This window comes from Dromiciops gliroides, chromosome X, assembly GCF_019393635.1.
Source record: "Dromiciops gliroides isolate mDroGli1 chromosome X, mDroGli1.pri, whole genome shotgun sequence".
Classification (NCBI taxonomy): domain Eukaryota; kingdom Metazoa; phylum Chordata; class Mammalia; order Microbiotheria; family Microbiotheriidae; genus Dromiciops; species Dromiciops gliroides.
Window position 1 is genome coordinate 72359881 of NC_057867.1, and position 25934 is coordinate 72385814.

At 39.9% G+C, this 25934-nt stretch overlaps 1 protein-coding gene and 1 non-coding gene across 5 annotated transcripts in view; one reads left to right on the plus strand and one right to left on the minus strand.

The window, feature by feature from the left end:
- Positions 1–25934, plus strand: part of DACH2 (dachshund family transcription factor 2) — a 403641-nt gene that overhangs the window by 217002 nt on the left and 160705 nt on the right. The window lies entirely within an intron of this gene.
- LOC122734232 lies at positions 12312–12418 on the minus strand. Its single transcript, XR_006354035.1, has one exon. It is a non-coding gene; the product is annotated as a U6 spliceosomal RNA (small nuclear RNA).

The following is a 25934-nucleotide window of genomic DNA, read 5'->3' on the forward strand; positions in this document are numbered from 1 at the left end:
GAATGGCATTGAAAAGGAGGGGGAGTAAATATGTCAAGTGTTTTGGAAACCTTAAAGTGCTATATTTCTTGTATGAGGGAGCAACAGCTTGAGAGAATAAAGGTGTCAAAAACCAAGAATGGATTTTTTGGTCTCTCTTAACATGACACTTAACTATATTATCTTTCCCTCCCTCTGCCCTCCTACAACCACAGATGATCTCTAATTTGGTTTAATTGTTCCTGCCTTCAAAGATAGTTAGGGATAAAGATTTTAACTTGTTTTAAATTCACCATTTTTATCCTCTTTATCAAAATGGAAGGCTAGTCGGTTAGTCTAGAAGAGTCAAATATAATGAGAAAAACCCTTATGCCAAGAATCATGGCACTGAGGCATACTTAGAGAATTTCAATTAGAAAGGAGTTTTATTAAGGAAAGCTTGTATTACACAATATTTGATAGAGCTAGGAAATCCAGGTAGATTAGAAAATCAACAATGGAAATCCAGCATGCTCTCAGTTATAATGATTATCTCAAATGAAAGGTATGCTAGTCTTTCTTTTGTAGACTATTTCTCTACAGGAGTATTAGATTAGGTGAGGTCACCTTATCATTTCAGTAATATAGATGGTTTGAGAGATTGTGAACTTGTTTCTTAGGACTGTGAGAAAACTGTAGCATTCCTCTAGATCTGGACAGGGCTGTAGTTGAATCATCAGGCTGACTTAGCTATTGGAAGTGGGTTGAGAAAGGTAGTAATTGAGCATCATTTGAAGGGTTTGGCATGTTTCTTTTTTATCAGTGGGAATTGCCAAATCCAGCTGAATTTCTCCAGGAATAATTCATTTGAAGATTGATTAACTATGCTTTTCAAATGTACTGTTTTCCAAATGTTAGTGCTAAGTGTCTCCAGCTTTATCCAGATAGCCCCTACCTGATGTTTGGCTCACCAGATTCCCTCCCATCTGACACTGTGTTAGTGCTGTGCTGTTTCAGAAATGAGAGAAGAGTCTCTGGGCTCTCCTCTGCACACATACTGCGGAAGTACCTGCACTATCCCTTTCACTGCCCCTTCCAAATTAGGATGAGCTCAGTGTGATATGCTGGCCTCTGGCCCTGCCTTATTCAGGTTCTGCCCCAGTCTGGGTCATGTGTCCCCAGTGTTCTCCTTGCTTCCTTCAATCCCACTCAGTCGACATTGGCTGAGTGTGGCCCATATATATATGAGGGGAATCAAGTTCATTCTGGCCAAGCCTGTTGCCTGTGCCCAGTTGCAGAATAGAGGGAGCTTAACTTAGAAAAGCCAAATAAATGACTTAGATTTTGGTGCATTCATCAAGTGTTCACAAGTATCTACTATGTGCTTGACATGACAGTTCCTCATCCTTTGGTAACAAGAAGGGGACTTTGCATGCCAATATTCTGGGCCAGGATTATCTTTTTTTTTTCCCTCAGGGCAATGAGGGTTAAGTGACTTGCCCAGGGTCACACAGCCAGTAAGTGTCAAGGGTCTGAGGCCGGATTTGAATTCAGGTCCTTCTGAATCCAGGGCCGGTGCTTTATCCACTGCACCACCTAGCTGCCCCCAGGATTATCTTTATGAGTCCACATTCAAGTTTAGACATTATTGCTTTATTCTTTTTTGGCTAAGATGATTTCTGCTTCCTTAGCTTGTGTTGGGTAATGCCCTATTTTGTTTTAAACCGCTAGCTAAAAGGAAGCTTAAGTAGGTTGTACTTCTATCGTACACAAATAGTACAACTCCATTTCAACACTATTCAGTATTGGGAAGGTATAAAACACATAATTTTAAATTATATGAAACATTGAAATTATTATTCAATTTTTTAAAGCGTTGGTGTGGCATAAGAATGCTGGGCTTACCAGAAATATCAGGGTTCCCATGCCACCTCCTACAGTGGAAATAGTGGTAGGCTGGGAGTTGGCAGGAGTTAAACTCCCAGAAACCAGTTTAAAATGGCATTGGGAAATGTTTAACAAAAATAAATTTTAAAAATCAATACAACATAGATAATGGAAATCTGTGGTTTTTTTAAGTCAGTGTGTGGCTTGCAGTGCTCTGTTTCTCTTGGAGTGTGATCCAGGTTCCAATCCCCTTTTTGTATCACATGTCGCCAAGTCATTCTGCTTCACTGGGCCTCAGTTTTAAATCCATGACCCTCAAGAGCAAGGCCTTTTCACTTGTGGTCCACAGAGATTTCAGGGCATCTGCAAACTTGGATGGGAAAAAATTACATTTTTCTTTTCCCTTTGTAATACTATGTTTTAAAAAAAAATTTCTGCATTTAAAAACACTATTTAGAGGGGCGGCCAGTGGATAAAGCACTGGCCCTGGATTCAGAAGGACCTGAGTTTAAGTCTGGCCTCAGACACTCGATACTTAACTAGCTGTGTGACCCTGGGCAGGTCACTTAATCCTCAATGTCCCCCCCCAAAACCCCCCAAAACATGAAAAACCCCACACCACTATTTAAAGAAAGGGTTCCATATACTTCACTGGAATCCCAAAGGATTCCATGACAAAGGAAAGGTTCAGAACCCCAAGTCAGTTAACCTCTGTGCCTTAAGCAACTCCCAAAATCTTGTTGAGTAAGGACAGGTTGCAATATGACTAGGTGGAAGGAGTTCCTACATAAAGAAGTCACCAAGAAATCATAGATTCTTTATTTATTTATTGAATTGAAACAGTCTAATTTCCAATTACTGCTGAACATGAGTTGCACAGGATGATAATGTGGGGATGAGCTGCCCTTTGCACAAATGGAAGGGACCACCCACCCCACCCCACCAAATCAGTATGATCACAGAGCCATTGAAGACTTGTTGGTTTCACTATTGGAAACATAATTGACCAGACTCTTAGCACCAGCCCCCAGGTTGGTCAGTTACTTGCTGGAACCAGGAAGTTCAGTTCCTCTCAAATTCTATATCCCATACAAAAGCTGCTACAGTGCAGCATTATAACAAGCTCATTCCCACTTTCCTTAACAGCTCAGTAGTTTTGCACACACTTGCAGAAAGCCTCTCCTCTTGCTACTCACTGCACACACTCAGTGTTCAGCAGAGTGCGATTGACTTGGCCCCAGCCATTGCTGAGCAGGTGACTTGATTACCCTGAAATCAGGCAGAAAATGTCCTCTTCTGGCCACTCGAGTGAATCAGTCAAATTATCGAGTGGCAAAACTAATTCCACGCCTTGGGCCATCAGAGCTGCCACTTCCTATAAGTCAAGCCTTCACTTAGTGTGAAATTGTTTTTGTATTTTATTCTCTTTCATTTATTATGCTTATTTCAGCGAATCCATTTAGGGCATGTGAAGCAGCCAGTATGCTCCAGCAATTTTGGGTGTGCACCCTCCCTGGGTGCATCTCAGCAGAGCTGAAATATCTCAGGGCAGCAGGCCATTGCAGAGGCCTCCAGTTTGATGATGGGCCCCCAACTTGGCAGGTGCCAGTGGCAGCAGTGAATTTAAAATGAATAAAAGAGATAACTTGAGCTGTATTCGAAGTTTATGCTTCCAGAGGTTTTCCACAGAGAATTCAGGGAACCCTAATTCCTTTGCTCCCTCATTGTTTGGCCAATCCTCACATTTTCATATTTAGAAAAATCTGGTTCTTTGTTGGCTCTCTGACAAAATGTAAACCCCTTGAGTGCAGACTGGTTTTAGGTGACCTTTGAGTGCACACTTTTCATATAAAGGACAATAAATAGATCTATTCTTGTTGGATCAGAAAGTATAACTGAGGGGGCAGCTAGGCGGCGCAGTGGATAAAGCACTGGCCCGAATTCAGGAGGACCTGAGTTCAAATTTGACACTTACTAGCTGTGTGACCCTGGGCAAGTCACTTAACCCTCATTGCCCTGCAAACAAAAAAGAAAGTATAACTGAGCCTCCTAGCTAAACCTAGGCTGCAACCTGATAGTGTCAGAAATACCTGAACTGTGTTAGGCATAGAGAGCTGCCCACATGAATAAGACATTGCCCTTGCCCTCAGTGAACTTATACTCCAGTATGGGAGAGGAGATCCATTCACACATTGACACTCACACATGTATGTGTATACACACACACACACACACACACACACACAGAGCTATACTAAAAATAGAATGGGGTGTGTGTGTGTGTGTGTGTGTGTGTGTGTGTGTGAGAGTGAGAGAGAGAGAATTTCTTACTTCCCCTTATATTTTAGATATATCTTTATCTAAGATCCTTGAGGCAGAGATTCAGATCTTTTTTTCATGGAAGAGGCATTGAATAAATATTTGTAGAATGGAATTAAATAGAAGAGGCCAACGTATAATTAGAGGAGGGGCAGATTGATTTGGGATGCCAAGGCGGAGCAGGGTTTCAGCAAGTCTTATGTGATAAGTTGGATTTTGAAGAAAAGGAAACCAGATGTTGGGGGCAGGGAGAGGCACTCCTGAGATAGGAAGCAGCTTAAACAAAGATAGGAAGAAGCACACAGGGTGTGTGTGCCTAGAATGGTTAGCAGTTCAAGGTGGCTAGAGCTTGGATTATGTTAAGAAGATGGCACTTGCTTCAATAAGGCTGTGTGTGAAAATATTCATAGCTGCTCTTTTTGTGGTGGCAAGGAATTGGAAATTGAGGGGCCACCCATCAATTGGGGAATGGCTGAACAAGTTGTGGTATATGAATGTAATAGAATTCTATAGTGCTGTAAGAAACGATGAGCAGGTGGATTTCAGAGAAACCTGGAGGGTCTTGCGTGGGCTGATGATGAGTGAGATGAGCAGAACCAGGAGAACATTGTACACAGTATCATCAACATTATGTGTTGATCAACTGTGAGAGACTTGATTCTTCTCAGCAATACAAGGGTACAAAATGATAGTTCCAAAGGACTCATGATAGAAAAAGCTCTCCAAATCCAGAAAAGAAAAAAAAAAAGAACTGTGGAATATGGATGCAGATTGAACCATACTATTTCTTTTGTTTTTGGTGGTGTTGTGTTTCTTTTTTGAGGTTTTTCCTTTTTGCTCTGATTCTTCTCTTATAACATGACTAATGCAGAAATATGTTTGATGTTATTGTACATATATAACCTTTATCAGATTACTTGCTGTCTTGGGGAGGAGGGAAGGGAGGGGGAAAATTGAAACTAGAAATCTTATAAAAACAAATGTTGAAAACAATCTCTAGGGGCAGCTAGGTGGCGCAGTGGATAGAGCACCAGCCCTGGAGTCAGGAGTACCTGAGTTCAAATCCAGCCTTAGACACTTAACACTTACTAGCTGTGTGACCCTGGGCAAGTCACTTAAACCCAACTGCCTCACTAAAAAAAAGAAAAGAAAAGAAAAGAAAACGATCTCTACATGTAACTGGAAAATAATGAAATACTTTCACAATTTAAAAAATAAAAGAAGGCTGTGTGTGTCTAGCTAGGGAGTTAGGACTTTTTCCAGTCGAAGCACTGGGGCATCATTGATAATTTTTTTAAATGAGGTAATACAATAAAATGAATTTTGTAGGTGTGCGAAGAATGTATTAGAAGGAAGGAGAAATTAATTATTAGAGGTATGGAGATCATAGCCCTTGTGAGTAAGGATTGTTGCATCCTTTGACCTCATGTTAATTCCCCATGCCTGCTGGCTTGTGGTAAGTGCTTAGTAAATATCTTTTGACTGACTGTTCCATGATTTTATCGATCTAGAGGTGGAAGGGAGCTTAGAGACCATATAATTCACCTCAACCCCCTTCTTTTACAGAGGTCCAGGGAGGGGCAGGAACTTGCCTAAAGGTCGCACAGGTAATTAGAGTCCAAGATGGGATTTGAACCCAGGGCCTTTGGCTCCAGAGCAAGTGCTCTTTGCATTATACCAAATAAGTTTTTAGGTTTTAAAAAATAGTTCCCAAGAGTGGTAATAAAGGCCGAAAAAATAGTTTTTACAGTGGGAATAGCAAGAAAGGGCAGAATTTGAAAGACCTGGAGAGGAGAGATTAAGACATGGCAACTGGTAGGGTGTTGGGTGAAGGAGGGGACAAAGATAATCCTCAGGTTTTGAGCATAATGACCAAGAAAATGGTGGTATCATTAGCAGAAATTGGGGATTCTATAAAGAGGCTGCTTTGGACAGAATGATACTTGGTTTTGTTTGGTTTATGTATCAGGAGCTAGTGAGGCTCTGGGTAGAAATGTCCAAAGAGAGATTCAAGGTGGGTGCAAATCGGGGGACCCATTCCATGGAAGTCATTGAAACCATGAGTCTAGATTTACTTAGCCTCAGTTTTCCCAGATATGAAATGAGGATTTGACTAGATAAACTGCAAGATTTCTTCTAACATTGTATGATTGTATAAAGACATTAGATGTAACCATTCTCATTTAAAGTCTGGATCCCCCGGGCAGCTAGTGGATAGAGCACCAGCCATGGATTCAGGAGGACCTGAGTTCAAATCCAGCCTCAGACACTTAACACTAGCTGTGTGTCCCTGGGCAAGTTACTTAACCCCAATTGTCTCATTAAAAAAAAAGTCCATAAAGTCTGGATCCCAGCATTTAGCATTTCTTTTCTCTTGGTTCCACTTTGAATGGAACAGATTATGGAACCTGTTTCCTCAAAGACTACTCATAGATCACTACTCCTGGATCCATAGGAAATGGAATCTTTCCAGAACTAGGAAGAGCCATCACATGATACCAGAATCTGAACAGCCAGCCCTCCTTTGTATGGCTTTGTTTATAACCACATCTGCAAAGTGTTTCTGACAGTCGGATGATTTTAGTGAAGATTTTTACTTTGATTTGTGTTGGAAAATGGACACTGGTTTTCTCTGTACATTTTCCTTCAGTATGATTTGGTGGTATTTGCTGGAGTTGGTGAGTTGCCCCATTCACCTGTTACACACATGCCTTCCTGAAACTTGACAACAAACCATGTTCTGCAGATTTTATTTAGCATCTCAGGGGCATTAAAAACTTTTGAGGTATGAAGACATAAAATGGTGAAAGCCTTCTGTCTAGGAGGATGGGGTCCTTTCCCAGAAATGTTGCTCTCTTTGGTGTAGGAATAATGTAGTTATATATTTTTTTCTTGAGATACTGGTACTGAGACCCCCTTCCTCCCCCATGTATGTTTTGTTCCATCTAGAATTGCTCATAATTTGGTGAATTGTAGACTCAGAGAAAAGACCTCAGGAGCCATCTGGTTCCACCCTCTTATTTTAAAGGTGAGGAAATGGAGGTTCAAGGAAGTCAAGTGACTTACTCAAGGTCACCTGGGCAACACTTTCCAGATTTTGAACACAAGTCCTCTGACATCAGAGCTAGTGCTGTTTCCACTAACCCTGCTATAACTCCCAATTCTGTGATCCTATAAGACAGAGATTCACAAAGAAGGTATGTGCACATATGTGCACAAAGAGCTTTGATAAATGCTTTCATAAAATGCAAACATTGTTTCAGGAGAAAACTTGGGTTCTTACTATAAAGTTATAAATGCTTCTTAAACTATGTCCTGATTTTACCCCTCATGTGGAACCTGCATTGACTTCAATGAGAATATTGAGCATGGGACCAATACAACTTGGTCTGTAAAAGAGATGGTGGTGAGGAAGGACTTTCTCCTCTTGGTGTTTGGATATAAGACAGTCATCTCAGGACTATAAACAAAATATCCAGTTTTAGTTTGGAGATGTAGTAGAAAAAGGATTGAGTTGAAATTCAGGGAATCTGACGTCTTACCTTGGTTTTGTTACTAATTACCAATGTGACCTCTGGCTAGTCTTTGACTCTTTCTGGGTCTCAGTTTCCTCTTCTGTCAAAAGAGGATAGATAGTCTAGATGATAACTAATCAGAACCACAGTGTATTTTATATTTCATTTTTGCATGGGAATCAAAAGTGAAATGCATTTGTTTATTAAATTTAATTAAACTCAAAGTTGACCATCTGATTAATTTCTAAGAGTACCTTAGGAAGTCTTTTAGAAAACTACATTATGGTGGAATTGTTGATATAGTAGTTAGTTGGTTTAGTGATGATGCAAACAGTCCTCTCTCCTTAGGTTTCTTGGGCTTATTTACCTGAACCCTTGGGAGTTGATGATATTATATAGAAAGGGCATAGTGAGAGACAAGCAAAGGGCCCAGAACAGAGCCAGGCTTAGGAGGTAAACATCATACTTAATCAATAGGAGATTATGATAAGTGGGAGAGAACTAGGCAAGACCACTGCCACAAAAGCTGAGGAAATGTAACAGCAGTGGAGCATCCAGCAATGGGTCAAGAAGGTTGAGGACTGAGAAAAAGGCATTTGCTTTAATAATTAAGAGATTGTTGAATACCTTAGAGCCATTTTAGTTAAGTGAACGGTGTTGGAAGTCTGAAATGAATGGGGTGAGAAGGGAATGAAAACAGGAAGTAGAAACATCCAGGGTACACTGCTTTTCCTAGGAGACTAGTTTCTCATCAATTGATTGCTTTAAATGCCAAACAGAAGATTGTAGCTGATCCTACAGGCACTAGGGAGCCACTGCAGCTCTTTGATCAAAGGAGGGCCATGGTCAGCCCTTGGTCAACTCTATACTATATCACTTTGGCAGCTGTGTAGAAGGTGGGTTGGAGCAGGGAGAGACTTGGGACAGGGAGACCAATTAGGAAGCTATTAGAATAGCTCAAGTGAGAGGTGATGAACCAGGGGCTTGAATCAGGGAGGTGGCCATGTGATTTGAGAGAAGGGTAGATATGCAAGAGATATTGTGGAGTTGAAATGGCCAAGACTTGGCAGCACATGTTGCTGGAGCTAGCCACAGAGAGCTCAAAGTTGTCTCTGCATGGGGAGAATTGGCTAAATGGGAGCACATGTGTGACTTCAGTGCCTGGAGTAGGAGGAGAGGGCATTTGAATTGAGTTAAACTCTGAAATCAGAAGCAGGTAATGACAAACTGCTGACATGGGTATGAGAAATTTGGAATGTTAGAAGATTTCTTGTTGGCACACAGGAAGCAATACTTAATTCACACCAGAGATCTCCTTGTATCATTGTGAATTTCAAGGAGAAACCACAGACTTCTCCTTTCTAATTTAGAGATGATAAATCAGTGAAGAGAAGAACTTTTTAGGAAATGGTTTGAGGTTTCAAGAAGGTGGGCAATAGCAAGTGACAAATAGAATTAAATCTGTGGAAGAATCTTTATTGTGATGAATCATTTTGGGTTTTCCCACTCCTGTCAATGTTGAAGAAATAGATGAGCAAACCAACTTTCAAGAAACAGGTTCTACAGTCAAGCCCCCCACACATCCTAGAATAGTAGATCTTAGAGAAAACCTTTTAGGTCCTCTGACCCAACCCTTTCATTTGACAGATGAGGGAGGACATTCAGGCCTAGAGAAGGCCATCTATCAGTTTTCCCACTGTTAACCACAGAGCAAGCCCTGATCTCTTAATTCATGGCTCACTATCTTTTTGCTATGATGTGCTGCCTCTTCGTGAAGCAAGATACTGCATAGTGGTGGTGGCCAAGCTTTTCATAATAATGTGGTACAAGTCAGGACCCCATCTGGGGCATGAGAGCAGAAAAATCTGGTTATTAGAACAATGATAATTTTTAGAGATTCATGGCCCTTCTCTCTTTTCTTTGGCCAAGTGTTGTCCCTGTGGTTTTTGTTTTTTTGTGAACCTTCCATCATGGTTCTGAGTCTTTGTGGTTCAGGTCTCCAGGTGTTTTAGATAAAAACAGAGATTGTGAACCAAGCCATAACTAGAAATTTTATTTCACCCAGGGCAAGCTCTGCAAACCATCTTTGGAGAAAATAGTTTAAAGGGCACTGTGTGTGTGTGTGTGTGTGTGTGTGTGTGTGTGTGTGTGTGTGTGTGTGTGTGAGAGAGAGAGAGAGAGAGAGAGAGAGAGAGAGAGAGAGAGAGAGAGAGATTGAGATTAGACAGGGGTCAAGGATGCCTTGTGAAGCCACCATTTGTGATAAGGGAGTAAAGCTTAATTCTTAGTAACTAGGGGCTAAACTTGTTTCCCTAAAGAATGTTATCAGCAACCTCTAAATTTGGTGTCCTGTTGCCCTACCCTAGTTAAGCTTCTGGCCTAGAGAATGGCTGTTTTCTTTCACTTGAATGGAATTAAATTGAAAAGAAAAGCAGCCATAAAGTGATCGATTGGAATTCCTTCCATCCAATATTTTAGACTGGGGGGGGGCGGTGTGTGTGTGTGCAAAAATCTAACCAGCAATGCCGACTATTGCAATTCAGCCCCAGCAGAGAACTTGACTTGAAAGATTGGAATCCTATTACACTCAGTGTCTTCCACTGTCAAAACTGAATGGTGTTCTAGTGCTAGACATGGAAAAGGGTCTAGTTTGGCTATATTCACTGGAAAATCATTCCCTAGAATTTGTTTTATATGAGAAATCTGTCTAGTGCAAGGAGCTTTTAAAAGTGGGCAGTGGGAGGGGGAGGAAAAAATGGAGAAGACATGATTTCAGCATCTTTCCAGTGGAAAGGAATGAAGGGCTTGTTCCTCATTAAGCCATTTCTTGATGTTTCCCCATAGGTTTTCAGCTAAACACTTGTTAATCCCAAAGCTCTGACAAGCGAGGCCTGCAGAATTAGGCCAACCACTGCTAGAAATAGCTGGTGCACACGGAACAGTAATCATTGCTTCCCAGTCTATTATTAGATTAACTTCATAGGGATTGCTTTTCTCTCCTGTGAGTTGATGCATAAATGACATGCTTTACCCTCCAATAAATCTACCAGCAGAGTGGCTATGACATGATTTTCATAGCCCTCAGTCCCATGACAGAGGATTTTTGATTGTCGCAAAAGTCGGCAGCAGCTCACACCCATTGGAAGCAAAAGGCCTCATCGAAATATTACATCATACCTGACTGAGGAGGAGGACTCCTGATCTTTGGTTGTGCTGGTGGATTTGGGGCCGGGTGGGGGGCCTGTGAGGGGGCCTGATTTTTGCTTAAAATAAGAGAGGCAACCTGATGTGGTTGGAACTATAGCACCTCCATGTGGTCATTCAGAAGGTTTGGTCTTCATTCATTCTCCATCATGCCCAATGGTAGGCCTGTGTAACCTCTCAGATGGAGCCTGTTTTCCCATATGTGAAATAGAGGAGTAACGCTTGTATTTATGATTTGACAGGGCTCAATTATGAAGCAACCACTGTGTGCCAGACACTGTGCTAGATATTGGGGATATAAAGCCAAAACCCAAAAAAGGTCTTGGCCTCAAGGAGGTTACATTCTAACAGGAAGAAACAGCACATCCATAAAGAATTAAATATAAAACATCTGCAAAGTAATTTCCAGGTTAGACTTCTTGTAGGAGATGGGGCCTGAATCCAACTTTGATTGTAGTTAGGGATTCCCTGAGGCAAAGGTGTGGAGGCTGGAGATGGAATGCCATGTCTTGGGAATAGCAGCAAGTAAATCAGTTTGATTGAAACAGAGTCAGTGAAAAAGAATAAAATCCAGGAGCCTAGAAAGGTAGGCTGGGACCATATTAATGAAGGGCTTGGGTTCACATTCTGTCTCACATTCTTCTAAGCTTCAGGCAAATCACTTAATCTTTATAAGCCTCAGTTTGTTTATTAATAAAATGGGGCTAATAATATCACCTGTATCACAGGGCTTCCCATCCTTCTGTTAAGTACTTTCTAAACCCTAACATTCTATAGAAATGTGGGCTGTTTAGCAACATTATAATGTATCACATTAGAAAGACCTCTTATTACTGGGCTTCTCTATGCCGGAGCAAACATCCAGTGCTATACTTGAGTGATGACCTCTCCTGAGTATTTTTTCACCCTGGGAAATCATCAGTACTAAGAGTCTCCAGGTGGTTCCCATTGTGGATAGCATGCTTATAATTTATGAATGAATGATAGTTTCTCATTAGTTTCCTTACCAGGTGGTGGTGTTATGTGCTGCCCTCTCAAGTACACACAAATAGAAATCTTCTCTTATGTACAGATTGTTAACATGATAAAATGGAGAGAAGTGCAGCCTTGGATTATAGAAGATCTGGATTCAAATCCTGCCTCTGACACAGTGGCTCTGGGACCATGAATAATCCATTGGGTATTATCCTCTCATTGCTATAAACAAGGCCTTAAGACTATTAGTTATATATGTAGCTGCTGATTTGTAGCTAATATGCACTATTAGAGGTAATTTTCACACTGGAAGTTCCATATGCTGATGAATAATGGTTTTCTTCCTACTTTCCATCACCCCCAACAAATGTAGGTAAAATTTATATTATTTTTAAATATTTTATTTGTTCCCAATTGCACATAATGATGTTTAAAATTCATTTTTTTTAATTAAAAAATATGGAACCCTTCATGAATTTGCACATCATCCTTGCACAGGAGTGATGCTAATCTTCTCTGTGTTTATCTAATTTTAGTATATGTGCTGATGTTGTTAACATTACTCTTACTAAGAGATGAATTATTGGACCAATGGCCCCACTGGGCTCTGGTGGGTAGAAAGTTGATGTGTACCTCATTTGGTTTTTCCAGTAGCCTGGGGAGCCCACTGTATTCAGCTTGCCTTGCTTGATCCTTCCTGATAATCAGCCATCTTGTTCAGAAACTTCAATTATAGAGCATACCACTCAGCTGAAAACGAGTTGGTCTCATAAATATATGAGATGCATATCGAAGCACATGAGGATCCTTTGGCAATGGCAGGCAATAGTGATGAATCCTTGCCTGGTTTCATCCATCCTTCTCCCCATGCAAGCTCCACCATTAGACAGCGATGATCATTTCAATACCGTTCTCATGTAAAGGAAGGAAAAGGGGGTGAGGGAAAGAGGTGCCAAAAACTTCAAGTGCTCTTACCCATTTTAGTCCTTGCTTGATCAGTAATTCAGGGCAAGATCTTTGACAAGTCACGTCTGACCTCTTGGCCTCAGTTTCTTGATCTGTTGGGGGGGGGAATGTGGAATAGTGGTTAGTGGTAAACTTCAACCTTGATTTGAATCCCACTTCTAACACTTGATATAGCTGTGTGACTATAGGCAAGGACCTTACCCTCTGAGCCTCTTATTTTATCTGTAAAATGAGTACCATGCCAGTACTCACCTCATGGGTTTGTCATGAGGCTCAAATAATATCTGTAAAGTACGTTGCAGATCTTAAAGTGCTGTGTAAATGGAAGCCTTTGTTTATTTTCTTTTGGTCTAAACCTTTGATTTCATCATTGTGGGAGCTCCAAGTATTACCTCCTATCTGCCAGTGCTAATCAGCAACTCAGTTCTGGTTTTGGAGTTATCTGGGGTATTAGAAGGTTGGATTACTTGCCCATGGTCTCCTCCATTAGAATGTAAGCCCCCTGAGGGTAGGGATCATGTTTCAGCCTTTATTTATGTGCCTGGTGCTTAGGGTTAGAGGTATTCCCATATAGGCAGCCCATCTTCCATTCTGCTCTGCTGCCATTTTTAGTAGTAAAATGCCAGGGCTGGTATTGGCCCAGCTTGATGGTCTAGAACATCCCTTCAATCTCTCTGACATTCACTGATTCTTTCCATGGCATGAGCTGCTGTGTGTTTGACTCTTAATGCGCCATCATTTTTCCTCTCTATCATCACATTAAGACATATTTTAAAATATGATGCTATTCCCACTGTTGATAAATGGGTATTATCACAAAGCACCCCAGGCAGCAGAGCTAATGAGGGACCCAGAGATGGGACCCTTGCTTGGGAGAGACTGTAATGGGAACACTTTTCAATTGCTTTAATCACAAATACCGAATATCTTGAACATTTACAAGTAACAATGCAATTCACGCTATGAAAATGTATGGTATGCTTGACTTTTGCATATGTACTATAATTTGATGGAGAAATGACTTCATTAAATTTATAGCAAGATTTGTTAAAGACAGAAACTACCACTAGCCTGAATCTAATATAATCCAATGGCTGTAAAATCTTTGATAATAGATTTTTGGGGCTCCTGTATTCAGTATAGAAGGTCTGTAGGCTGGGGTTCAAAGGTCCACCTCATTGTTGTCTCTAGAGTATGTTCTTTTTTTGTTTTTGTTTGTTTGTTTGTTTTTGGTTTTTTTGCAGGGCAATGAGGGTTAAGTGACTTGCCCAGGGTCCCACAGCTAGTAAGTGTCAAGTGTCTGAGGCCAGATTTGAACTCAGGTCCTCCTGAATCCAGGGCCGGTGCTTTACCACTGCGCCATCTAGCTGCCCCTCTAGAGTATGTTTTAAAGACTAAATATATATCAACTGTTAGAATATGGAACCGAATCATTGGGGAGGGAAAAAAGAAGTGCATTTCAGGAAACACACTTTGCTTCAAAGGCTAGCTGCCCTCCACTGACTCGTGAGCAGCTGGGGTAGGTAAGTCTCTTCATGTCGGATCCACACTGGAGATGATTAACTTTCCACAGCCAACATACTTCCCAAGACTGGCTGCCAAGGCCAAATGGAATGAACCACAAATTTCTGTTTGGAGTCAGCTTAGCTCTCTTTGGTGGCCAATAGCCCTTCTCAGTCCTGAGCTCAGAAAGATTCTAAACCTATATTTGGAAAGTTCCCATGATACAAAGTTGAGTACAGGAAGGAAACAACCAGTTTGAGCTACGAGGTCACGGCCTCTCCTGCTGTGCTCTGGGCACAAAGGATGCTTGAGACAGTTGTAGGGATGTTGATAGGCAGGCATCTGAATCACATCCACTCAAGAGAGGCAGTTTAACAGGCTGGGACCCTAGGTACGAATTATGTTTGCTTTGCTTAAGGAAGCTTCTTCTCTAAGTTTGAGTTCTCCAGTAGAGAACATTGCTCTTTTGGGGGGAGGGGGGAGGGGAAGGGAAAAAACCTTATGGAAACATTTGAGGGTTGATCTTTCAGTGTCTAGGGAGAAGAGAGTTGTTATAAATGTGATTATTTGACTCCATCTGTTTGTTGCCCTTTTGGGTGGCTAATAATTTGTACCAAAATTTAGCCATATTGTTAATATGCAAGGAAAAGCCATTGTTATAAAATACATTTTCCTGCTTTACTGTGAAATTTCTCCTTTCATTTTATGTGAAAGTTTTTTTTTTTAAGGCAATGGGGGTTAAGTGACTTGCCCAGGGTCACACAGCTAGTAAGTGTCAAGTGTCTGAGGCCGGATTTGAACTCAGGTACTCCTGAATCCAGGGCCAGTGCTTTAACCACTGCGCCATCTAGCTGCCCCTCCTTTCATTTTAAAGGCCATTATTTGCTAAGTATACAGTTCAGATGGAAACAGAGGAATTAATTTTTTTAATTGAAGAATTGTTTATCTCAGGTCACATAATATATGATGAAAATGCTCATATTTGCTGTACCTCTTATTAGGAAGTAGACAACAGAAACATGGCAGCGAGCAGAGGTTAACGGAGGCCCACTTGGCCTCATTTATAATTTTAGCTGGGATAGATTTTATTTTATCTCATTCCCCCTGATTATGGTGTTAGGGGAGCATGATATATAATCCTAAGCACGTGATTGAATCCAAAGACTTATTAGCCATGTGGTCTTGGTCAAGTCACTTCCTGAATCTGAGTTTCCTTTTCCAGGAAGTCTTGCCTATCTACTTCATAGCATTGTTTTGAGCTGGAAGCTCAAATGTGTGATAAAATGTATGGAAGGATTTTGAAAACTGAGAGTTGCTATTTTATTTATTTTTTTGTCAGGGAGGTTATCAGCAGGGAGAAGGAAGGATTCCAGCTCTCTGATTTCATTGGGATGGAGAAAGTTCCAGATGGACGCCACTTCTACTGAGTCAAACTGGCTACTTATCTGGAATGTGAAAAATTACACTTACTATTTCAGAAAGACTGATCTTTGCAGGAAAAGGGAACCAGCCACAATGATGAGACCATATTTAGTCAAGTAGAGCAATACAAAACTCTCCTAGAGAATTAGTTGCCAGAGGGGCAAGGAGGTGATATGGCCTGCCCTTGGTCACATAGCCAGCATATGTTAGAGGTAGAACATCAGGTCTACCTGATTCTAAGATGCCACATTGCCTCTTACTAAAGAAACAGGGAATTATTATTGTTATTGCTATTCTTTATTGCTCATCGACTTGATTTTTCTGTTAGTTGATATTTCAAGTACCAAACATGAGGACTTTAGGTGACACTATGGGGAGAGTTCTGGGCCTAGAGTCAGGAGTGCCCAAGTTTGGATCCTGCCTCAGCTACTTGCTAGCTGTGGGGTCCTAGGCATGACCTTTCATCTCTCTCAGTCTCAGGACATTGCAATCCTTAAAGGTCTATATAAATGCCTGTTGTTACTGTGGTAAGGATTACCTACTGAGGACTCATCAGGGCACAGTGAATGAAGGAAAAGGTTTGAACTTTACAGCCATCTCTGCCTAACTTGAGAATTAACCATTTTCCCTCTGACCCCATGTGATAGCATTCCTTCCTTCAGAGGAGCTAAGTATCAGTCTGATGTTTATTACGCAGAGGCTGCCTCCTACCATGTGGGATAAATCTTTTCCTGACCTGTAGGATTTAACGTGTTCCTCAGGTGACAGCAAAATACCTTCATGAATACCATTGAACCTTTTGGAGGACTTCAATATAACCACAAAGCACCTTTGGATTGAAAGCATTTTATTATTTGTAATTCTTTAGGTCATATATATTCATTGTAATTAGTAATGTGTTTCATTGACTGATCTGAATCACCATATATGGGAAGCAGGAGTTGTTAACATCTTCCTTGTTTACAAGAGTCAGTCATCCTGTAGCCCATCAGTGTTAGCATACATGTCCTCTTTCTGTTGGAATGCCAGCCTACATTTAGGCCGTCTTTGCCTTATTTCTCATCCTATAATTTCCTGGAGAGAAAAAAAGGAAGCATAATTTGTCTCTTTGAGAAGAGGAAAAAAATGTTAATTGAAACCATGTAATAAAAGTGTAATTTAGCAAAACTATTAGTTTGGGTTTTTTTTTACTATTTTCAGCCTATTATTTTTAAAATTACTTGAGTATTAAAAAGGCTGTAAAATTGTGCTGAGTGTCAGCACGTTGTGGCTTCAGCCACATTTTAATTCTCATTTTCCTTTGCTTGAATAGTAAAATCTTTATAAATGGAAACTAAAATTAATTGAATAAACTCCACTTGAATGTTTTTATGTTTTTGGCTGCAGTTTTCCCAAGCACTATGGAAAGTTTGCAGAGCTTGTAATGTCATTGAGCAAAGTCATCCTTCCCCATATTCATGTGAACAGTGACAGAGTAGGAAACTAAGAGCACCAAGCTCCATTTGCTTCCCATTCTCCAGGCTCTCAAGTTCATCCAGCTAATAGATATTTTATTTGTTGGGGTTTTTTGTTTGTTTTGTGGGGGTTTTTTTTTTTGGTGGGACAGTGAGAGTTAAGTGACTTGCCCAGGGTCACACAGCTAGTGTCAAGTGTCTGAGGCCAGACTTGAACTCAGGTCCTCCTGAATCCAGGACCAGTGCTTTATCCATTGCACCACCTAGCTGCCCCCTAATAGACACTTTAACCCAGGAATCCATGAGATCACAGCTAGCTTTGCCAAGCAGCAGAAAAAGAGATCTTTGCAGCCTTCTTACCTTGTCAGTCAAGTAGCTGACTCCTCCACCATAGTGCAGAGAGGGAGAAAAGGGAGTTTCCAGCTGAACTAGAATGCTTTTGCTGACTTTCATCATAGAATTTCCTGAGAATCTTAGAAGGCAAAGAAAGGATCTGTGATTTTTTCTTCTTTTTCTCCAGCAGACTGCAGAGGCAACACATCTATAGTTCTCCACCCTTGCAACCCCCCCCTCCCCCCGAAAATTACTCCCTGGTTTCTTTCCTCAAGTGGACTGGGAGGGGAACTCCAAGGAACAGGATACTCAGTTTTATGACTCTTATTATTCTAAAACATGATGTAGTACTGCCATAGGAGCAAATAGGAGGCAGTATGGTGGCTAGAGCCAGATGACTTGGCTTGTAGTCTATCCTCTGACAGTGATTATCCCAACTATTGAATCTGTCTGTGGCCCCAGGAAACTGGGATAAGAGTTTGTTATAGAAAGTTCCTTTCTTTGGATTAAAGGAGTTTCCACACTGAAAATTTCTACATCCATTAAATCACAGGCTTGGAACAAAAAAGATAATAGATCTAATAAGCAGAAGCCAGGTTAAAGTTAAGGCATCTACTACATAGAGTCACTGATTGGAAAAAGGTATGGATCAGAAGTTGTAATCCTAGGTCTTTCAGCAGTCAGTTGCATGACCTTGGGTAAATAATCTTTTCTCTCTTTCTTTCAGTTCATCTGTCCCATGAGTCATTTTGACAAAAGATGTGGAGGTACCTTGAAAAAAAATTTTTTAAAGGATTATACAAATCTATCATTAATTGATTCACATTCAAAAGACTAAACTTATATTTATTTTATTTTTTCTTCAGTATTCAATGGAGGATTGTGAATTAATTTGCTTTCTAAAAGATGGTGTTATATTAATGGTGACTTTTCTTCAAATTTCTTTAATATTTGGGCTTGTATTTGTGTGTGCTCCCCCTCCTTTCTTCCCTCCCCACTAAAATTCCCAGCGTAAAAGTAATGTTATTACATCAGGTCATAAGAAGTGCCAAAAGGAAAACTGCCTATAATTATGTTAAATAAAAGTGAAACTTAGCAGTCTGGTCTCATTGTCATAGATAATATTATGTATAATGATGTCGCAGCTCATGAGTATTCCTGAAAATGAAGAGACTCCTAAGTTTCACATTTATTTCAGACAGTTGTGGGTGTTTTTTCTTTTTTGTGCCTGCAAAAGTAAATTGTTATTGATGCCTTTTATTTTTCACAACTTTTACTTTCCAATAAGCACCACGCCCCATCAAAGTCTTCCTTGTCTTTAAAAAAACAGTTGAACAAAAATAACCATCACCCTGCTGGTTCTTCCATTTAGTCATTCAGACACACTTGTGGAATTCATCAGGAGTTATGATCAATTTGTCATCATGTTTAATGTCATATGGTGTTGTTTTCATTAGATTATTATAGTCATTAAGAATATTGTTTTCTTTATCTTATTGTCTATTCCTATCAGTTTTCTCTTCTTTCTTTCTTTCTTTCTTTCTTTCTTTCTTTCTTTCTTTCTTTCTTTCTTTCTTTCTTTCTTTCTTTCTTTCTTTCTTTCTTTCTTTCTTTCTTTCTTTCTTTCCTAATGAATGCAAGTTTTGGTGTTGGACTGGTACCTAGCTTACATCATTAGTGCATATTTGTAATTAACCTGAAGTTATACACATATTAGAAAATAGCTGACATCAGGAAACAGTGACAAAACTTTGACTGAATCAACGTCTCGGATGATTATTTACAAATGATAAAGCCAAGAAGTTCAAATTAACTAAGCCAAATATGATCTGTCGTTATTTGCACTAGACTTTGGATTGGTCTCTATTTTTCAAAAAAAGAAAAAAGGGCAAGTCAAGATGTGTATACTTCTTAGCCCTCACACATGTAACATGCTAACCATAAAATGTCCCTGTTTTGAATTTTGATATTTTATGTCATAGTCTAGTTTTCACCACTGAAAAATGGAAAACATTTTACAAAGGATAGTGTGGATGGTAAAGAGAGAATGTTCAATGAATGTCTTCATAAATCTGAGGCAATTTACGAACCTTATTTTGCTCTGTCCTCTTGTTTCTGGCTAGAAAGCCTAATCTTTCACTACACTGCTGTCATGCTGCCCCATTGTGGCATAGAGATGACCCCGAATTCTCAGTCTCTACTAGTGGGACTCTGGAAGGGCTCAGTACTTCTGGTTGAAGGAAGTTCAGAGGCGGTCACACAGATTTGAGACTATCTTTAAAATTAACTTCGTCCTTGGTACTCTAAATGTGAGATCCTTAGCCGATGACTAGTGGCTATACATGTTTCTGAAAGAGCTGAATCACATCCATTTTTTAAATCACAAAAGTATTTTATTATTTTCCAGTGACATGTAGAGATAGCTTTCAACATTTGTTTTTGTAAGATTTTTAGTTCCAAATTTTTCTCCTTTCCTTCCCTCCCTTCCCCCATTCCCAAGAAAAAGCAAGCATATTTCCACATTACTCATGCTGGAATCACATCAATTTTTGATGTTCTTACTAAAAGTCATGCAGAAGTTGAATTGTGGCTCCTGGCTACTCTCTGCCTTTACTATAATCCATCTCCATCCCAAAGGCTGTGCCATTCTATCTCTGCCCAGACCTCCCTTGTCATGTTAGGCAGTGGATGCCCCTAAATACTCGCACTTCCTTTCTTTCTGTTTAGGCACAGCAAACTCTCAGAAAAACAAAATCCCCTAGTGTAAACTAACCACAAAGTCACTGTCTCTCAGCACAGGTACATATGTCCTTTGTGGTAATGAATATCCTTCAGCAGCATCCCTTTCACCCTTCTTGGGAAAGATTTCTCTCTTCTAGCTTCCAATCTTAGTCCCTGGGTTCCATACCCTTTCCTCTTTCTGCTCCTGCTAAGGGACTGTAGAGTCACCAGCCTTCCTTGTTGACTCTAGACATGTTTGGGGTTTATCACTCATTCCTCTCTACCCACTGATACAACTGTGCAGTCAGCTACACATTCCCACAACAGACCTTAATTCACCTGTAGAGGGTCAGTGGACCTAGTCCAAGGTATTTCATTTCACCTTTTCTATCTGCACTCCTAATTTTTAAAGTTCCCCTTCTATCTTTAGTCTATTAGAGCCTTTTTATCCCTTGATGGTTCCTCTTTGTTCTTAGTTTTATGCCACTAATAAATATTTCTCCCTTTAAAAAAACAGTAACCCATAAACATGAAATAATTGGTTTTATTACTTAGGTCTTTCTTGAAAATTGTACTTATTTACCTTCCTGGTGTTTTTTTTTTTTTGTTGTTGTTTGGGGATATTTGCATGTCAAATATTCTGCTCAAACATCAATTTTTGTTGTTGAATGCCCATCATTTAAATTAATGATTAGGCTCAGGGTTGCAGGATATGTTAATTTGTATTCCTAGTCTAGCTCCTTTGATTTTGGGGGGGAGGCAGTGAGGCAATTGGGGATAAGTGACTTGCCCAGGATCACACAGCTAGTAAGTGTCAAATGTCTGAGGCCGGATTTGAACTCAGGTCCTCCTGAATCCAGAGCTGGTGCTTTATCCACCATGCCACCTAGCTGCCCTAGTTCCTTTGATTTTTGCTACACTCTATTTCATCTACTCTTGTGATTTCTTATGAATACATGATAATTTGGTGTTCTTTGAATTGCTTTTCCTTCATATTTGAAGGCCATTCCCCTGGATTCTTGAGAAATTTGTTTTGTTTTTCAAATTTTCAGTTTAACCACTACATGTTATCAAATTTAAAGAGTGGGGATTTTTACTGGTAATGATCTCTGAATTCTCTCAATCATTGCTTTGTTTTCTGTGTTTCAGAAGTACTAAATACTTTCCTTTGTTATTTCCTGGATTATGGTAGTCAGGTGTATTGATTTGTCATAATGCTAGGTTGAACAGTCGATAGAGTGACAGCCTCTAGGAAGACCTGAGTTCAAATGCCGCCTCAGACACTTCCTAGCTGTGTGACCCTGGGTAAGCCACTTAACCTTGTTTTCCTCAGTTTCCTCATTTGTAAAATGAGCTAGAGAAGGAAATGGCCGACCATTTTAGTGTCTTTGCCAAGAAAATCCCAGGTGGGGTCCAGGAGAGTCAGACACAGCTGAGTCATCAGACATGACTGAAACGATTTAACAACAACAAGAAAATACTATTTTTAAGGTCAATCCCTTTGGTGACCTCAAGAAACATTATTTTATAGAACATATGGTCATCTTATATTGCAGTGTACATCGTAAGTATTTGAATAAAGACAACTGTAAGAGTAATCACAGCTTATATACCGACACTACTTATAGAGAATGAGGAGGTAGAAAAATTCCATGAAGAATTCTATGAAGAACTTCCAAGTTAAATCAGCATGTGTTGGTAGATGGAGTTTGATCACTAGGAGTTACATGTGCCAATGAAATCAAAGTCTTCATATAACACTCTCCCTCCTCCCCCCAAAACAACAACAGACCTTCGATGCTTGGTGACTTCAATTCACTCTGTATACCTATGACCAAATACAGTAGATTTATTGTATACCCTCTAGCATCAAATTAAAAAATCACCCACTCTATATCTGACACTCAAGTGCAACAAATCGGTGACTGAATATGGACACTTTGCTTGTTCCCTTGTTCATTACCCCAATGGAATACAAAATCCACCAAGGTGATGCCATCTTGACATAGCTTTTTCATTTGCTATCAGTTACCTGACTGATTGTTTTCTCTGAAACCCATAATGCAATCTCCAGCCTAATACGCCAACAACCATGCACTAATTAAAACTGCAATTATATTTTTGCTCAAACAAAACGACTTAATAAACATTATCACAAACTGTTTACCCTTCCCCAAAACAATTTATGCTCACTAATACAATTTCCCATTAAAACTGCTGCCAGGTAAATTAAAAACTCTTGAAATAGTAAGTAAGTGGGAAATTAATTCAACAGTTTAATCTAGACCTAATAACAGTTGCAAGCTCAGAAAAAGATTGGTACAGCGGGGAGTTAATTAACAGCTTATTCCCCATTTGATAAAAGTAATCCACTCTAATTCCAGTGTAATTTACCTCAAAGTAATATAAAACCACAAGCTGCTTCTGGTGCTGGTAATTATTAGCTTTGTCCTGTGGCCACATTGACAATAAAAGTCAGCAGTATCTTAATAACAAGAGACTGGCTGCTAAATGCCCACATTTAAAGATGTAATATGAAATCTTCTAAGAGCAGCAACCTTGTATATTGCCATCTGAACATTTAGATTTAAAGGGCAGGTGAGAAGTAAGCTTGTTGTCTGAACTCAGCCAAACACAGTGTGGGGAAGCCAAGAGAGATCAATGGAAAGAGGTGGCTCCCATGCCCCTACCCTCAGGCACACAATTGAAATGGGAAGTTTATATAACAGCATTAGTAGAAACAGAGCGCATTCTGTAGTTCAAACAGTGATCCTGTCAGGGTTCACCAGTTCATCTCTGGTCAAGTTATTGACTTTTGGACAGTGATAGTAATGTCATCAAATGAGATTATATCTGTAAAGTGCTTAGGACAGTGACTGGCACATAGTAGGTCCTTGTTCCCTCCCCCTTCTCTTATTGGCCCTTTTGGCCAAGACAATCACATCCCCGTATTAATAGGAATTGTATGTTCTAAGAGTTTTGGTGGTATCTCCAGGCTTCTGGGCATTGCCATGTTAAAGATAAGTGGGTCCAGTATAATCAGAGTTCTTAGAAACCATTTAAAAGCTTATTCTTATTCTTATTCTTATTCTTATTCTTATTCTTATTCTTATTCTATGTGTGTGTATCAACATAAATATGAACTGTGAAAGTACCCTGGGCAGGGGGCGGCTAGGTGGTACAGTGGATAGAGCACCGGCCCTGGAGTTAGGAGGACCTGAGTTCAAATATGGCCTCAGACACTTAACACTTACTAGCTGTGTGACCCTGGGCAAGTCACTTGACACCAACTGCCTCACCAAAAAAGAAAAAAGGAAAAAAAAAAGAAAGTACTCTGGGCGAGTGACTTAACCATGTTTGCCTCAGTTTCCTCATCTGTAAAATGAGCTTGAGAAGGAAATAGCTAACCACTCCAGTATCTTTCCCAGGAAAACCACAAGTGGGGTCATGAAGTCAGACATGAATGAAAGATGGCTCCACAACCAACAATGTCCTATATGATGTTACCCTACTCCACTAGATTTTAAAAGGGTTAAGCATCTTTTGTAGCTCTCACAATTGCCTCTAACAGTTAAACCTTAGAAATCTGGCTCAAAGTACAATAATTTTTTCTTTTTACCATGTATGATATGCTGTTATAAGAAAATGGTAGTAATAGGGAATTACAGCTGTATTTTGCCGAGCTAGTTTCCTTTCATGAATGGATATGCTTTATACCAGCAAAAGACCTTAACCCCTTGATCAAAGATGACTATCATCAGATGCTGTGACAAAGCAAAATAAGAAATGAGCAACTGGTGGCCAAACTTCTGATGTGTTTCTCTTTTTCTAGTTTATCAAGGCTGATCCTCAGCATCCAGACATGTAATCCATTGCCAAGCCCAGATTCTTCACCTCCCTGTTCTCCCCAGCCGGATGTAGAACCTTCCAGAACATGAGGATCCTTGATGTAGTTCTTGAGAATACAGGATCTGCCATGATAAGCCACCAGAAAAGAACTTTACAGAAAAATTACAAATAGATCCCCATAAAACCATAGATATAGGACAAAGTAACTAAAGAGCCACTTTCAGTATTGAGATCCCTTATGCATATTCCTTAGATGTTTGATCAAAATCATCTAGTTCTTTATACATTGGAAGACCAGGATGGTTAGAGAGACACAGACATACTAGACATTTTAAAGCTAAATTAGTATTTTAAATATTAAAATGAATTTAGTGTTCCATATGAAAGGTTTGCATCATTTATTAAAATATGTATTTCCAATCCACTGCATTTCAGTATACCCTTATGTCATAGAAAAATCCCAGTAAGTCAGTGTATTTTAAATTCAATCAAAGAATCATAGAATGTTAGGGATGGAAGGGACCTTAGAGATCATGTTATCCATATCCCTCATTTTGCAGATGAAGAACTTGAGGCCCAGTGAGAAATCTTATGGCTTACCCAAGGGTAAGTTTCAGGTTAAGGACAGAGCATGGACTACAGTACAAGGCTCTTGGTTCCCAGTCTAGTTATTCATTTTCCACTTTATTACCATCATTACTGGGAAGATCTAAAGTATTGATGAGCTGAAAGGCTCACACCTAACTCTCAAGCCATTCCCTTGTTTGTATAACCTTGAGAAAGTAATTTTCCATCTGCCAAAATAAGGATAAAATAATCCCCATGTCTATTTCATTGGACTTCTTGCTTTGGTACTTTGAAAAATCTGTGATTTTCTTGGTCCAGGTAATCAATCCCTCCTGATCCAAATTGCAGCCTTTCTGCTTAATTTGAAGTTAATTTTGTTCTCTAATGACCTGCCTACAACAGGCAACTAATTAGGAAAGGACCTTCACATTGGTGACCAACTCTTTCCCTTTTGGTAAGATATAGTCAGTTTCATCTGGTATTTGTATGACATGGTATTTGGTATTCCTAATGGCCAGTACCCTCTTGACTCTCTTTGTAAAGAAGCCAGTGAGGACATATATCAACAGTTTACATAGCACGTTAAGTTAAAAAAAACTCTGTATCTCATTTGATTATCAGCAACAAATCTTTGGGGCAGGTAGAGCAGGTTTGTTATTACCAGTATTTAGGAGAAGAAAAATCTTAGATGAGAGGTGAAGTGACTTGACTTGGCTCTGGTCATACAGCTAGGGAATCAGGGAAGTGGAATTTGAGCCAAATTTCCCTGTCTTTCTTCAGCTCACATTTAGTGCTACACCTTACCACCTTACCACATGGTGCTTTGGTGTCTTTTTTCTTAATTCTGGACCATGCTTTCTAATATATTCTTCACTTGTGCAATTGTGGTGTTTTTGCATATTTTGCTCCCCATGATTCCTGCAAGTTATAACAACCAGGAGTCCCCAAAAAGGATACCTCTTATTGATTTGGGGCACATGGTAAAACCAACTCTTTAAACTTTAAACTCCTTCATTTGTATTGCCAAGGAGAATAAGTGAGCCATCCTCTTTACAGTTCAGTTCTTTTAACAACAAGTCAGCTTCTTGCCACTGGGTAAGATTCTCTCATTTAGAGTAATGCAATTGAATTAATGATTCTTGATGGTCTGAGTGATTGTCTCTTAGACCTCAGTTTTCTGTTACTTTCACCAGACAGGGAGGAAGGTGGATAGGAATGAGGGCCATTTTGGATTTTTCTTTGTTTCATGGGTTCGTTCATG